This window comes from Bos mutus, chromosome 3 (assembly GCF_027580195.1).
Source record: "Bos mutus isolate GX-2022 chromosome 3, NWIPB_WYAK_1.1, whole genome shotgun sequence".
Taxonomy (NCBI): Eukaryota; Metazoa; Chordata; class Mammalia; order Artiodactyla; family Bovidae; genus Bos; species Bos mutus.
In genome coordinates, this window is record NC_091619.1 from 49,496,688 (window position 1) to 49,513,438 (window position 16,751).

Consider the following 16,751-nt stretch of genomic DNA (forward strand, 5'->3'; position numbering starts at 1 on the left):
GGCAAAGCCCAGAGAAGAAAGGTAACTGGTGTGCTAAGTTGCCTCCCTCTGCGAGAATGTTTCTTTTTCAGCAGGTGTTGTGTTTTACTTACTCTCCACGACATGTCACCTTGTCATATGTTGGCTGTGGCTATTTGCAAGTGTTGAGACACACCAGGGAAGGGTTAGGAAGCCTCTGAGGACGCGTGATGATGGAAGGATTTGAGGTGGAAGGCCAGGGAGAAGCCTCCTAAAGCTTGTTCCTATTATTTAAATTGCTACCTTAAGAGACTATTAACATTGGCCCATGGCTTTTTAAAAAAAATTATTTATTAATTTTAATTGGAGGCTTATTACTTTACAATATTGTAGTGGTTTTTGCCATACGTTGACATGAATCAGCCGTGGGTGTACATGTGTTCCCCATCCTGACCCTCCCTCCCACCTCCCTCCCCATCCCATCCCTCAGGGTCATCCCAGTGCAGCAGCCCTGAGTGCCCTGTCTCATGCATCAAACCTGGACTGGCGATCTGTTTCACATGTGATAATATACATGTTTCAGTGCTATTCGGCTTTTGAGCGAAGTGAATAAACAGGGATTTGTGTCTTACCAAGTCATTTGCACTTCGGTGAGAAAGTCTTTTCTCAAAGGGGTGCATTTAATGCAGGAAGAATAATGAAGGAGAAATGAGGAGTCGGGAAAATGGGGGGGAGTAGGATGGATGGCAATGGCACCCCACTCCAGTACTCTTGCCTGGAAAATCCCATGGACAGAGGAGCCTGGTAGGCTGCAGCCCATGGGGTCGCGAAGAGTTGGACACGACTGCGGGACTTCACTTTCACTTTCATGCATTGGAGAAGGAAATGGCAACCCACTCCAGTGTTCTTGCCTGGAGAATCCCAGGGACGGGGGAGCCTAGTGGGCTGCCGTCTATGGGGTCGCACAGAGTGGGACACGACTGAAGTGACTTAGCAGCAGCAGCAGCAGGATGGATGGATATTAGACGCAGACTTCCTCCCTCGTTCTGTGGCAGGGCTTCTTAATCTTTTGGGGGTCTTTTGCGACTGTGAAGACTAAGGCCTGTTTGCTGTGTTCCCACTGTGTTCATCCCAAAGGGGCTCCCCCAGGAGTGTGTGGGGGGCTTTTCCTGCCATCCCTGTGGCACAGGTTGGCGGTGCCCTGTTGTGTCCTGCCCCTGCCTCAAGGCAGTGTCTCTGGCCTGAGACTTACTGCACACAGGAGCCTGCCTTGGAGCACACCCTCACTTCTTCACGTGATGCCAATTTATTAACAACAAACCAATTAAATGGAAAAAAAAATCTTTTCCTCAGGGAAAGGTTTGTGAACACAGTGTCTTGACTATAATCTGAGGAAATTCGTGTATCCTCAAAACCCATCCCTCCCCCAGATTCCCTTTCGGGAGCCTTCCACCTCAGGCCAGGAAACCTGGGGTTTTTAGGTATAGTATGCCCTGGGCCTGAGGGTAGGGATATTCCTTGTCTTGCCCAGGGCAACACTAGGGTGTAAAGAGTAAGACATTCCCCATAAGTGCAAAATTTAAGGGGACATCAAAAAGATCAGAAATCAAGATAATGTTTTAATGCAGTATTATAAACAAATGTGCAAACTATGGCTGTGGCTAGTCACCTTCTTTTGTAAACAAAATTTTATTGTAACCAGAGTTCCAGTTGGATGAGATGGGTGAGGCAGGTTTGCACAAGTGCAGAGTCCAATTCTGTCTTTATTTAGAATTTTGATATTGTGTATTTTGTTCATGGATTTTTAATTTTTTAGATAGTGCATTAAAAATATTATGTTTTGAATGCTGAGTGTTTTGTGTTCCCCCTTTAAGTTGGCACCTGACACTAGTACCCCCTCTGCCTTACCCTAGCCCCAGCCCTGCTGTGTCCAACATACTCTTCAATTAAAAACCATATGTGAGTGAATACTTACTGTGTGCTAGGCCCTTGTGGCCTCACATTTACAGACAGCAGGGATAGTGGGAAAAACTCTGACCTGTTAAGAAGGTTGAGGTCTAGTCTTGGCTCTGTACATATTGCTAGATGACCTTGGCCAGGTCATTTAACTTTTCTGAGCCTCCTGTTATCTGCAGAATGAGAAGATGAGACTGGATACATTCCAGTTTTGGCAGTCTATGTTTCTGTGACTTTGAAAGAGGCAACTAAGCCATATTATTCCCTAGAGAACATCCCTCAATGAGCACCCAATTCCACATCTCAGCCTTCCAGGATTCCCTTGTTTGACCTCCTTAATGAAAGGACTATATACTACAGCATTTCATTTGCCTTAGTGTGAGGGCCGTGACTATCAAATGTCTCCTAAATTTGGTTACTGATTGCCAGAATCAAAGATTTTGAGAGCGGAAGAAAGTAAGGTACAGAGTAATTTTGTTTTAAGGAAAATGAGGCTCAGACAGGTGAAGTCAGTTGACCAAGGTGGCGCAAGTGTTAGAACCAAAACCCCATTCTCTGACTGCCATCCAGTTTTCTTTCCACTTCACCGTGATGAGATATGATGCTTAACTTGCTGTTTCCCTCCAGAGAATTTCCTAAAATTACTTTGAATATTCTCTCACGATGGTCTCTCCAACTCCTGTGTTTTGCTGGTTTCCTTGTTACGATGTTGCTCCCCAAACAACTCTGGAATTCACCCACTTCTGAGGGATTGGGAACCAGAATTCTTCATCAGTGCCTTACCCTCAAGACCTTTTCTCTCCCAACCCCATCTTGGGTGATTTAACTTCTATGGGGATTTTTAAAAAACTGATACAAGGTATATAATCTTAGAAAGTGAATTTCCTCCTTCTTTCTTTTGAAAGATATTTTTAAATATGGAGAGAACAAATGATGCATAACAACTCTATCGGGAAGGTACTATTATTATTCCTGTTTTACTGATAAAGAAACTGGGGGCATAAAAGGATTAAGTAATATGCCCAATGTCTTTCAGCTAAGTATCAGAAAGTGAAAGTGAAGTCGCTCAGTCATGTCTGACTCTTTGCGACCCCATGGACTGTAGCCTACCAGGCTCCTCCATCCGTGGGATTCTCTAGGCAAGAGTACTGGAATGGGTTGCCATTTCCTTCTCCAGGAGATCTTCCCAACCCAGGGATTGAACCAGGGTCTCCCGCATTGCAGGCAGACGCTTTACCATCTGAGCCACCAGGGAAGACTCAAATCTAGACATCCTGCCTCCTGGGTCTGTGTTTTTAACCAGCACAATGTGTGGCCTCTCTTATGGGCCATATCACCTCAGCTTGGACAGTTCCTATAATGAGAAGCTTCTAGGGGATCTCCATTTTGTTGGTTGGCAGCTTCACCAGTAAGAATGTCTTTTTATTCATTGGTACAAGCTATAGGCAGTTGTCCAAAATTGTTTTCTATTGTCTAAATAAGAAAAAAGGTTAAAAGGAGATTGAGCAACAAAAAGAATAAAATCCCTCAGTCTACTCTGTCTCCACCAAACATTCCTGACCCACTTCCAGTTCTGTGGGCTTCCTGAAAAGACAAAGTTCCCTCTTTCAGTTTTGTGTCTTTTGAAAGTAAAATCCCCACTCTGTGTATAAACACATAAATACATTGTTCCAGGAAAGATTTAAGGTAGCACACATGGATTATAAAATACAGTTAAGTAGCATAAATTCAAAGTGTATGACATGATCTAGTAATTTCACTTTTAGGTATTCATGCTTCAGAAATAGTTACAGGAGCTTACAAGGATAAATATTCAAGGATTTTTGTCGTATCATTTTTGTAGTTCTGCAAAAAGTGGTAGGCAATTTAAATATACATCAGTGAGAAAATGGGTAAATAAATAAATAATGGTGTACCTTTACTTTGAACTACTTTGTAACTTCAAACAATTTTGTAACTTCAAACAAAAGATAGTTCTTCCTGTACCAACATAGAAAGGTGTTAGTGCGGAATTTAGAAAGTAATTTTTAAAGCTATATTTGTCAAAAAGAATATATGGTGTACACTGAAAAAGGGTTTTAGGCATATACTCCAAATGATTAACCATGGTTACCCCCAGGGATAGAAGTGGTGATAGCAAAGGGTGAAAAAACTTTCAGTCAATCAAGATCACCCCTTATAATTTAGACTCAAAGGGCAAGGGTTTTTTGAGCAGCTTGGCTTAGGTCCAATACATCCTGAGTGTTCAGCTAATGTTTGTTGAATTGATTAAGAAGCTGGATCTTATCTTCAGTATATAGTTATAATTTAAAGATTATTGCTGACACAGTAAATAATCATCTGAAAGAAAAAAGAGATTCCAAGTTAGACTCCACCAAAAAAATATCAAAATTGCTTCTCTGCTATTCAGACTACTTGTAACTATTTTTGTATAATGCTTAAGTAAACTCCATATTTGCTCTGGAAAAAAATCATTATTGACATTTTATAAATTGGTGCTTGATGGAAATATTTTTCATCAGAAGGTACAGCAGTGAAAAAAAAACCTTTTTTTCTCATTTCAGAAGTTAATAATGTGGAAAATAATAGTGTAAAGAAAAAAAAGAACCTGTAAACCAAACCCTAAAGGTAACCACTGTGAACATTTAACTGCACTTTCCCATCTTTTTTTGTATGTTCAGCCTTTTTAAATAGACTCTTTAATTGTGATAAAATATATATAACATAAAATATACCATCTTAACCATTTTTAAGTATACAATTCAGTAGCGTTCAGTTCAGTTCAGTTCAGTTCAGTCGCTCAGTCATGTCCGACTCTTTGCAACCCCATGAATCGCAGCATGCCAGGCCTCCCTGTCCATCACCAATTCCTGGAGTTCACTCAGACTCACATCTGTGAGTGATCAAGTCAGTGATGCCATCCAGCCATCTCATCCTCTGTTGTCCCCTTCTCCTCCTGCCCCCAATCCCTCCCAGCATCAGAGTCTTTTCCAATGAGTCAACTCTTCCCATGAGGTGGCCAAAGTACTGGAGTTTCAGCTTTAGCATCATTCCTTCCAGAGAAATCCCAGGGCTGATCTCCTTGCAGTCCAAGGGACTCTCAAGAGTCTTCTCCAACACCACAGTTCAAAAGCATCAATTCTTCAGCATTCAGCCTTCTTTACAGTCCAACTCTCACATCCATACATGACCACAGGAAAAACCATAGCCTTGACTGGACGAACCTTTGTTGGCAAAGTAATGTCTCTGCTTTTGAATATGCTATCTAGGTTGGTCATAACTTTCCTTCCAAGAAGTAAGCGTCTTTAAGTACACATTATCGTGCATCCATCATGACTTTCCAACATCAGAAATTTTTCATCATCCCAAACTGAAACTCTGTATCTATTCAATAATAACTCCCCATTCTTCTCTCCCCCAGATACTAATAACCACTAGACTACTTTCTGTCTCTGTGAATTTAACTACTTTAATTACCTCATTGGAGAAGGAAATGGCAACCCACTTCCAGTATCCTTGCCTGGAGAATCCCATGGAGGGAGAAGCCTGGTGGGCTATAACCCATGGTGTCGCAAAGAGTTGGACAAGACTGAGTGACTGAACACAGTTACCTCATACAAGTGAAATCACGGAATATTTGTCTTTTTGTTTCTGGCTTATTTATTTCTGGCTGTGTTTTTAAGATTCATCCATGTTGTATTATGTATCAGAATTTCATTATTTTGAGGCTGAACAAAAACCTTTTGTATACATGTGCATTTTGTTTATTCATTCATCAAAGGACATTTGAGTTATTTCCACCTTTTGGCTATTGTGAATAATATTGTTATGAACATTGGTTTAGAAATATCTGTTTGAATTCCTGATTTCAGTTCCTTGGGTATATATCCAAAAAGACTGTTGCTGAATCATATGCTAATTCTATGGTTAATTTCTTATGGACCACACACTGTTTTTGACAGCAGCTACATCATTTTACATTCCCACTAGCAGTGCATAAGGGTTCCAAATTTGCCAACACTTTGTTTTTTTACCTTTTAAAAAAATAATAATAGTCTCCATCCTAATGGGTGTGAACTGGAATCTCACTGTGGTTTTGATTTGCATTTCCCTAGTGGTACTGAGCACCTTTTCATGTGTCTGTTGGCTGTTAGTGTATATTCTTTGGAGAAATGTCTATTCCTGTCCTTTGTACACTTTTTAATTGGGTTATATTTGTTTTTGCATTGTATGAGTTTTTATATATTCTTAATATCAGTCCCTTATGAGATATATGATTTGGACTCCTTTCAGTCCAAGGAGTGATTCCAAAAAACACAAACTATATAATATGAGGATTCTGCTTGTTTTCTAACAATCTTGAATTTGCTGATACTTCCCCTTCAAGGTGAGTACTAATGATTATACTAGTCAGATAGGAAAGTCTGATACCATATGAGACAGGGATATCTTGTAATCATCTACCTGTCAGAGACTCTTTATAAATAATCAGACACTAGGACAAGTTTTGCACTCACTCATTGAGGAACTGAACAAGCACCAGCAGTCCTGGGAACAGCTGGCTGTGTATTTTGGTTCAATGTGTTAGTGATCTTTTAACATTTCATCATTTTGGCTGATAAAGTATCTTTTCCTTAGACTCTTTTTCATTTTATTGGCTTCACTCATTTCCTTTATTTTGATTTATTTTTTAATAATGATTACAATGAAGATGTACAACTGCATGAGACCAAACTAGAAGAGATGGGCTTACATTAGCCAGTACATTAGTATGGTCCTTAGTGGGTGTACTTAGTCTGGGTCAGGTCTTCTGGATATTATTTGGATATGCATTGGACGGATCCAGGCCACATATTTCTCTTTAGCTGTAGCTAATAAATTAACTGACAGTGGGGTCAATTCCTGTTCCTCTGTGGCAGCTGGGCCCTCCCTTGGAGCCTCTTTACAATCCCTTCACTTATTGTTAATTGATTTCCTAATTCCCCACAGCAGCTGTTGTAAGTAAACCTCTTCCATTCTCCTCCATCCCCTTAATCTTCTCCCTGCTCTCCACACACCGAGTGGCAGGTGATTGTGCCTCCGTGATCACTTCTCTTTTGCATTGCCTTTGGGTCCTCTGTCATCCTCACCTCATGTCCCTTGGGCCTTTATCCCTGTGTACCCCCTCATCTTTCAGGGTCTATCTCCTTCTCCCTCTCCCCTAGCTTCAATCTTGCCTCTTCTTTTTCTTTCAACTGTAAGTGAGCTAAAATATTCTCCAGCCTAGAGAAGCCTAAGCATATTTGCTTTGAAGTTAATTTATTTCTCCTTTTACTATGGGCAAGCTCTTTTTATTTCCATTATAAAAGTAATAAAGTAGTAGAAAAATTGGGAAGTACAAATAATGGAACATATTTCTAACATCCATAATCACACTTCTGAAAAGTAATCATCAGTGTTGACATTTGGGTTTGTATCCTCCCAGTATTATTTCTATGCACTTATAATAGTCATTTATGTCAACATTGAAAGCATTCTGGGTATTCTGTTTTGTAAGTTGACATTTCTGTCAATGAGTATTCTATGTTATTTTTTAATTACTGTATGAAAATTTCCATTCTATGGATGCATTGTAATTTAGCCATTTTAAACCATAATCATGGGGTTATTTCCCATTATTTGCTATAATTAACATTACAACCTTTACAAATAAGTCTTTTCACATGTTCCCATTTTTTTCTTTAGTATAAATTTCTGAAGGGAAGTTCCCGAGTGTGTATTTATTGCAAAATATAAACATTTTTGAAAGAGTAGTGTACTGTCATTCTTTCAACTTTTAACTCCCATTCACTAACTTCCAGGCAATCCTGGTCCTTCCACCATCACTGAAGCTGCTCTGTCAGAGGTTAAGGTCAACATCAATTACTAATCACAAGTCTTCCCAGACTTTATCCAACCTAATCTCTTTGCAGCAACTACCCCTTTTTGTCATTTTCGTTTAAAAATGTTTTCCTCTTCTATTTCACCGGAGTCCTTTAACTTCTCTGGTAACACATTTTTCCTGGTTCCTTTTCTTCTGCCTGATCTTTTACTTTACCCGTACCCTAGATTTTCAACTGTTGAGGTCCTGCCACTGCCACGTAGCTCTCAGCATAAATCTGACCTGATGTGGGGTCTGCTGGCCTCTCCATCCTCACATTTCACCACTCTTCCCCAACAGCTTGCTCTCCCCATCCTTACACATACTTTATGTACCAGTCATTCTGAACTAATTGTTTTTACTATGCCTTTGATCATGTTGTTCTCTGTGCTTAGAAATTCCTTCTCTCCTTCTTCACTTGATGAAGTTCTGCTTATCCTTCAAAATTCACCTCTTTTAGGAAGCTCCTTGACAGCCCCCCACCCCACACTGTTTAATATGTCTTTGTCCCTTGGCCTGGCTGACTAAGTATATACTCTATATATATACTTATATATAGTATAAGTTTTTCTATACTCTCAGGTTTGTGTTTCTTTTCTTGTGCTGTGTTATAACTGTCTGTCTCCTCCTATAAGCTGTGAATTCCTGGAGGGCAGGAATTGTGACTTCGAGGATTATATCCCTACGGTATAGCATGATACTTGTCATCTAGTAGACACTTATACAAAACATCTTCCGTCCCTTAATCAAATCATACTCTGATCTTCCTCTGGGACCCTCTCCATTGCCTTACTCCTGAGCTGTAGGTTTGAGTGGGACTGACCTAATCCCTGCTGAAGGGGTTGATCCTTATTGACCACAGTCCCCAATTATAAGCATACTTTAAAATAAATAAATAAATAAAGCTTTATTTTTGTTCTGTAATAGCTGTTGGAAGATGTGTTTCTTTTCCCCTACATATTATAGGGTAAAGATTTAAGGTAGAATTGTTTATCCATTTTGCTAGCATGACAGGGTGGGTTAGAACTGCTTGACTGTGTTTAGAAGGTGAAGCTGACATCCTGGATTACAGAGCAGAGAGAGTGAACCAGTTTATGCATGCATGTATGTATGTATGATTATTATTTAACAATCATGTGTGTTATGTTTCTTAACACAGTACCAGGTGCTGTTCTACATGCTTTATAAATATTAACTCATTTAATCATCATATCAGTCTTATGAAGTACTTATTCTTATTTTACAGCAGAGAAAGGCAATATACAGAAAGGCTGCTGCTGCTGCTGCTGCTGCTAAGTCCCTTCAGTCGTGTCCGACTCTTTGCGACCCCAGAAACAGCAGCCCACCAGGCTCCCCTGTCCCTGGGATTCTCCAGGCAAGAACACTGGAGTGAGTTGCCATTTCCTTCTCCAATGCATGAAAGTGAAAAGTGAAAGTGAAGCCTCTCAGTCGTGCCCGACTTTTATCGACCTCATGGACTGCAGCCTACCAGGCTCCTCCGTCCATGGGATTTGCCAGGCAAGAGTACTGGAGTGGGTTGCCGGTGCCTTCTCCCACAGAAAGGCTACTACTACTACCACTACTACTACTAAGTCAGGTCAAGAACACTGGCAGCCCACCAGGCTCCCCCGTTCCTGGGATTCTCCAGGCAAGAACACTGGATTGAGTTGCCATTTCCTTCTCCAATGCATGAAAGTGAAAAGTGAAAGTGAAGCCTCTCAGTCATGCCCGACTTTTAGCGACCCCATGGACTGCAGCCTACCAGGCTCCTCTGCCCATGGGATTTTCCAGGCAACAGTACTGGAGTGGGGTGCCACTGCCTTCTCCAACAGAAAGGCTAGATAAAGTCTATTTGCCTGAGGCAGTACAACTCATAAGTAGGGATTTGAAGCTGGGCATAGTCACCCCTCTTATGCTGTCCCGCATTGGACACTGACACAAAAGAAGGGCTTAAAGAGCAGGGCTTTCTCTGAAGTCAGACATCAATTCAGAGTGATCTCCTTTCTTCATTGTGTTTGAAATCTACATGACTGTAGGTCCTACACTTGGATGCAGGGTAAGGGAGTCACTCTGGTGGGCTTATGCTTTCTTGCTGCCGCTGCTAAGTCGCTTCAGTCGTATCTGACTCTGTGCGACCCCATAGACGGCAGCCCACCAGGCTCCCCCGTCCCTGGGATTCTCAGGCAAGAACACTGGAGTGGGTTGCCATTTCCTTCTCCAATGCATGAAAGTGGAAAGTGAAAGTGAAGTCGCTCAGTCGTGTCCGACTCCTAGCGACCCCATGGACTGCAGCCTACCAGGCCCCTCCGTCCATGGGATTTTCTTACCCATGGCTAATTAACATTGTGATTTCTGAACAAACTTTTTACTTCAGAAAGCCAGATTTTCAAAAGGTCTCTGCCCAGGAAAAGCAAAGCAGGAGTGTGTCTCTTCATGTGGCTTATTGGATCATGGAATATAAGGGTTGGAAGGACACCTTAAAGATGATCCCTTCTGATCCTCTTAAGTTACTGATGGGAAAACGGAGGCGCATTAAGGAACTATGGCTTGCTCAGGATCAAAGGAAGAATTAGAGATGCGCCAGGACTGGTGCCTTTCCCAGGACACCCAGGTGTGTTTCATGTGCTGCACTCATGGTTTGCAGCCCATTCCATTTGAGGGGATTTTATAAAACTCAGAATGTAACAGGCCAGGCTTAGAGACAGCGCAGTGACAAGGTTTGGGTCCTGCACTACTGGGGCTAGAAAGCAAAGGGCGAAAGTCAGCTCAGATACAGCCATGAAAAGGATGGAGGCTCCATAGCCCGCCCTTCCTATCTAGGATCGTTCTGAGTGGCACCTCCCTGGAAACCCAGGGATCTTGGTGGGCATGCATGTCAAGGTCACTTTTGAGTCTTCGTCTTCCTTGACCTCTCAGAACTGTTTGACACTATTATCATCCCCCCTTCCAAACTGTTTTTCCTCTAAGGCGTTGTGACCTCTTGATTTTCTTCTTAATCCTCTAGCTGTTCCTTCTCTGACATCTTCATGAGTTCTTTCCCTGATTTTAAGGCTGGTGTCCACCCTGGACCCTCTCTTTTTCACCTGTGTTGTACTCTCGCTGGAGATAGATAGATGTCACCTGTCCCCATGGCTTTAATGATTTACATGCTGCTATTTCTCACCATCATATCTCCTTCATCTCTGTCTTTCCCTAAACATCAGGGCTGTATATTCAGGTCACCAGCTGAGCAGCTCCACTTGGATATCCGTTGGGTACCTCCGTGTCCACAAGGATAAAATTGCTCTTCTTGTCTCTATACCTCTCCTGCCCTCCTTACTGAGGTTGATTTTCACTCCTGGTCCCTTTTTCAGTACATGTACCACCACCCACACGACTCCACAGTGTTGATACTCCTGACTTTTCTTTCTCCCCATCCCCACAGCTACTTCTCTGGTTTAGCACATTGACCCCTGCAGTAGCCTTGCAACTGGTCTCCCTGCTTTGGACTTACCCCCATTCCAACTTGTTCTGTGCACTGTAGTCCAAATTAACGTTTTTCTGCATTAAAAAGTATATTTTTAAATTATAAAATTGATATGTACTTGTAACAAATAATGTAGTAGAATATAAAGTAACAACTGAAAGACTTCCTCCGTATTTGCAGCCTCAATGTAGGTGAACAGTTTGGTGTATTTCCCATCACACTCTTTTCTGTGCTTTTCCAAAACATATATTAACTGGGCATCTGCTATATGCTACTTTATTGTCCAGGAATCCAGAACTGCCCATTTCTTTGCACAAGCCAAGTTCTAGGTCCCCTCCTTGATTTTGCTCATGTCTTTCCTTTGCTCTTTTCTCAGTGTCTTTCTTGCAGTGAATACCTACTCATCCTTGGAGAGTTACTGCATGTATCATCTCCTCCTTAAATGCCCCCTGACTCTCTGGGTAGCTTCCCCTTTATCACTCTCACTGTATTATTGTGAGCTCTTTTCTGCTGCTTTCTCCCACTGGGGAAGAGATTCTTAAGGAGGAGATTGTGCATTATTCTTCATGGTATCCCCCACCCTTGGCATAAGATCTGGCATAATGCTTAATTCACATGATGGAGTGATTGTGGCTTTTATTGCTGCCTGAGTGCAAATGCCTTGGGTTGGGGAGGGAATTGTTCCCAGTGGACTGTGAACCTTTCTGATGGTCAGTTCACAGCAAGAATGGGAAACAAGATAGTGGCTAAAGAGTAAGAGAAAGGATCCAAGAGTGGGAAAAGGAGCTTGGTAGCATCAAAGGAAGGAAAGAACTGATATTTATGAAGGATCACATCTAGCACCTCTCATATGTTATTTAATCTTCTTAGCAATACTGTTCCCATTTTACAGATGAGAAAACTGAGGATCGGGGTAGAGTACTTTTCCCAAAGTTTTACAGTGAGTGAGGAGCATAGCTGGGTTTCAGACCCAGTTCTGTGTGACTTCAAAGTTGAAGCTTTCACAGACTGCATATTGGTGATCAAGTAAATACAGTATACTCAACATCTGCCACTACCCTATACCCTTCAGGAGTGCCTGGAAAAGTCTGTGTCTAGCAGCCTCTGAATAGAGACACAGAAAGGCCTTCAGCCTCTGGGGAGATATGAGTTACAGACCTAAAGTCCAGACTTTCAGACATGGTAAGCCTTTTCACTTGCATAGGCTTTGAAGTGAAAGTGCTCAGTTGTGTCCGACTCTTTGCGACCCCGTGGACTGTAGCCCACCAGGCTCTTCCATCCATGGGATTCTCCGGGCAAGAATACTAGAGTGGGTTGCCATTTCCTTCTCCAGGGGATCTTTCCAACCCAGGAATCGAACCCAAGTCTCCCACATTGCAGGCAGACGCTTTAACCTCTGAGCCACCAGGGAAGCCCTGCATAGGCTTTGAAAGGGGTGCTAAAGCTCTAGAGTTCCTGCTGCAGGGAGTTAATCTTCCAGAAAAGGCCAGCAAAGGCTCTGAGAAGCTTCACTCAGCCCAGCTTTCCTCAGATCTCCCTCAGGCAGCTGTGACTCCTTAGTTACCTCTTGGCTTCTCCCCAGTCCAGATTAGCCCTGGTTGCGTTGTCATTTCACTGTCATTCTGAGCACATCTATGGGGCAGAGTCACCTCTGGAGGCTCAGGAGTCTGGGGCCCCAGCCCGTTGATAGCTGAGTTTTAGAAATACCTTGAGATTTGGAGGGCACCAGGGAACAGGGTCAAGGGTGCTAAGGAGCTGCTGGAGTAAGGAGCTGTGTTCAGGGGCAAAGCTGATTCACAGGGAAAGCTAATCCTTCAGTCTACAGTGTTTACTGATCCTACTATTGTTTGGTCTTTGAGGGCAGGCATGCTAGGCCTGAGAGAGGCACTGATAGTAATAACAACAGCTACTTTTTATCCAGACCATCCGTATGTCAGAGGCCATACATATACCCTGTCATTTAATCTTCCAGTAACTCTGTGAGAGAGCTAGTAATAGTTGCATTTTATGGATTAGATAGTTTAAAAAAAGGAAAAACACCCTGAAGCTCAGAGAAGTTGCCCATAACCATTGAGAGAGAATTGGGATTGAACCCATATCTGTGTATCTCAAGCCAGTGGTAAACTGCCTAGAAATATAAATTTTGTCCTCATCAATACTTGGGCTACCTGATGTGAAGAGGCAACTCACTGGAAAAGACCCTGATGCTGGGAAAGATTGAAGGCAGGAAAAAGCAGTGGCAGAGGAAGAGATGGTTGGATAGCATCACTGACTCAATAGACATGAATTTGAGCAAATTACAGGAGATAGTGGAGGGCAGAGGAGCCTGGCATGCTGCAGTTCATGAGGTCACAAGGAATTGGACATGACTTAGCGACTGAAAAACAACACTCATCAAAAAGCTCACAGTCCTTGTCTGCTCTCTGCCCACGCCAGTTCAACATCATCTCTTGTCAATGCTCATCTCACTCTGTGCTCCAGACCTACTGAAATACTAGCAGTTTCTGCATGCTTTATACATGCTGTTTGCTCTGCCTCAAATGCCTTCGACCCCTCCTTTCCGATGCTAACTCTTTTTCATTCTTTCAGTCTCAGCTTGTCTGTCACCTGGTTCTCCAAGGCTGGGGAGCTCACACTTCTCCTGGGTAGGGGGCTGTTTCCCCTCGTCTCTTACAGGATGTTCTTGGACTTCTTGTTTGGGAAATTCACTCCACCCCCCGCATAGTTAGTCTCCCAGTTAGTGTGACCGACACCCCTCCTCCTCCAGCTCCAGGCATGGGTTTGATTTGTTGTTCAGTCACTCATTTGTGTCCGTCTCTTTGCAACCGCACGGACTGCAGCATGTCAGGCTTCTGTGTCCTTCACTGTCTACTGGAGTTTGCTCAAACTCATGTCCATTGAGTCGATGATGCTATCCAACCATCTCATCCTCTGCCACCCCCTTCTCCTCCTGCCCTCAGTCTTTCCCAACATCAGGGCCTTTTCCAGTGAGTTGACTCTTCACATCAGGTGGCCAAAGTATTGAAACTTCAGCTTCAGCATCAGTCCTTGCAATGAATATTCAGGGTTGATTTCCTTTAGGATGGATTGGTTTGATCTCCGTGTAGTCCAGGGGACTCTTGAGTCTTATCCAGTAGCACAGTTTGAAAGCGTCAGTTCTTCTGCGATCAGCCTTCTTTATGGTCCAACTCTCACATCTGTACTTGACTACCAGAAAAACCATAGATTTGACTAGATGGACCTTTGTTGGCAAAGTGATATCTCTGCTTTTTAATATGCTGTCTAGATTGGTCATAGCTTTTCTTCCAGGGAGCAAGCATCTTTTAATTTCATGGCTGTAATCACTGGCCACAATGATTGGGGAGCCCAAGGAAATAAAAGTCTGTCATTGTTTCCATTTTTCCCCCATATATTTGCCATGAAGTGATGGGACCAGATCCTATGATCTTCATTTTTTGAATGTTGAGTTTGAAGCTAGCTTTTTCACTCTACTCTTTTACCTTCATCAAGAGGCTCTTTAGTTCCTCTTTATTTTCTGCGATTAGGGTGGTGTCATCTGCCTATCTGAGGTTACTGATATTTCTCCCAGCTGTCTTGATTCCAGCTTGTGCTTCATCCAGCCTGGCATTTCACATGATGTACTCTGCATGGGTGACAGTATACAGCCTTGACTATTTAATTCAATCAGCAGATCTCATTCTGATACTGTAATCAACTCAGGAATGGGGGTACAGTGTACTCCGAAACAAAGAATCAGTGAGAAACTATAAATTTTGAGAGTTACCAGAAGAGTCACCTTTTCTAGGTAACTGAATGAGGAAAGATATAGGTATTCAGCCTGGCTATGAGCAACCTAGAGTTTAATAGTGAAGAGGCTTAAGGGTCTGGGTGGAATACAGTAAAGGGGACTCTACCTCTATCATTAAAAATAGGACATTTTGGTCCCCATATATACTGTTTGTTTACTTTCAACTTTTTCAGAACCTTGAGCAAGAAAGAAGGGTGCTATTCATAGAGGACTTCTTGGAGCCCCAGTGTATTCTTTGCAGACATTCATACAAACACATATATACAAATTATCTTGGAGTCATTTTAATGTATCATATTTTGCATCATATTTTCCTACTTAAAAAAGTCCAAATTAACTTTTAAATCTATCTTACAAATATTTTCCCAGATACCTTATTTCTCTGTGGCTTTTGTTTATGGCGTGAAAGTTGTAAACATTTATATAGTTAAAATGATCTTATATCTTTTTTAGTCTCCAGGTTTCCAGTCTTTGTTAGAAATGTCCCCCCATCTTCAGTTTTTAATGTAGTCTCCAAAGTTTTCTTGAAATATATTGTTTTCACTCTTTTACTGCTCTTTACTTCTGTATTTTTAAAATCTGTGTGGAATTTTTTTCTTTTTAATAATGTATAAGATTAGTCCCTTTGTACTTTCTCCCATATGGAAAACCAGTTGTACTAGCATCATTTATTAAATAGTCCATTCTCTTCCTACCAAACTGAATTTCCATATATATCATGTGTTAACTTTTTATTTTTTTGGTCTTGCCACATAGCTTGTGGGATCTTAGTTCCCTGACCAGGGATTGATTCGTGGCCCTCAGCAATGAAAGCACAGAGTCCTAACCACTGGAGTGCCAGGGAATTACAATGTTAACTTTTCATAAATATTGCTATTGATTGTGGATTTTCTTTTTCTTTTTAATTGAACTGTTTTTCTATTTCTGTTTGACTCTATAATATGTTCTGGTAAGGCAAGACTCTTTAACTGTTCTTCTTTTTTACAGTTTTCTTGGCTATTTTCAGTCATTCTTCACATAAATTTGAAGCTGATTTTATAAAATTCCATTGACTATGTTGTTTGTATTCTGATTGGAACTTTTGACATATATATTAATAATTTGAGGAAACTAGTAGGTCTATACAAGAATACAGTACAATTTTCCATTGTCTAGATCTTGTTTTGTATATTCAAATACATTACTTCATTTAAGTCCTGTATCTTTCTTATTATATAGATCTCTAAGTGTGTTATATGTGTATATATGTGTATATATATATATATATTTTTTTTTTTTTTTTGCAGACAACATGTACTATTTTATTGGACCTCAAAAGCTTTAAATACAGAAATAGGGAGGGCTGGGCAAAGGGGCAGATGTGGACACACTGGCATTATTTTGATTGCTTAAATGTAATGCTTTCCTTATTTCCTTTTCTACTGTTTTCCAATATAATAAAATTATTTTATTATTAAAATTATTACATTAATAAAATTTAATGTTTATTTTATACCCAGCACCCTACCAAAGAAGGAGAAGGCAATGACACACCACTCCAGTACTCTTGCCTGGAAAATCCCATGGATGGAGGAGCCTGGTAGGCTGCAGTCCATGGGGTCGAGAAGAGTTGGACATGACTGCGTGACTTCACTTTCACTTTCATGCACTGGAGAAGGAAATGG

General features: G+C 41.5%; 1 protein-coding gene across 1 annotated transcript in view; it reads right to left on the reverse strand.

The window, feature by feature from the left end:
- Nucleotides 1–482: 482 nt before the first annotated feature.
- The window catches only part of RPAP2 (RNA polymerase II associated protein 2), a 130,756-nt gene continuing 114,487 nt past the window's right edge, over nt 483–16,751 (reverse strand). Inside the window, exon 13 of the mRNA XM_070367683.1 lies at nt 483–4,254. The gene's annotated coding sequence lies outside the window, so the exon portion shown is untranslated. The remainder of the gene's footprint in view (nt 4,255–16,751) is intronic.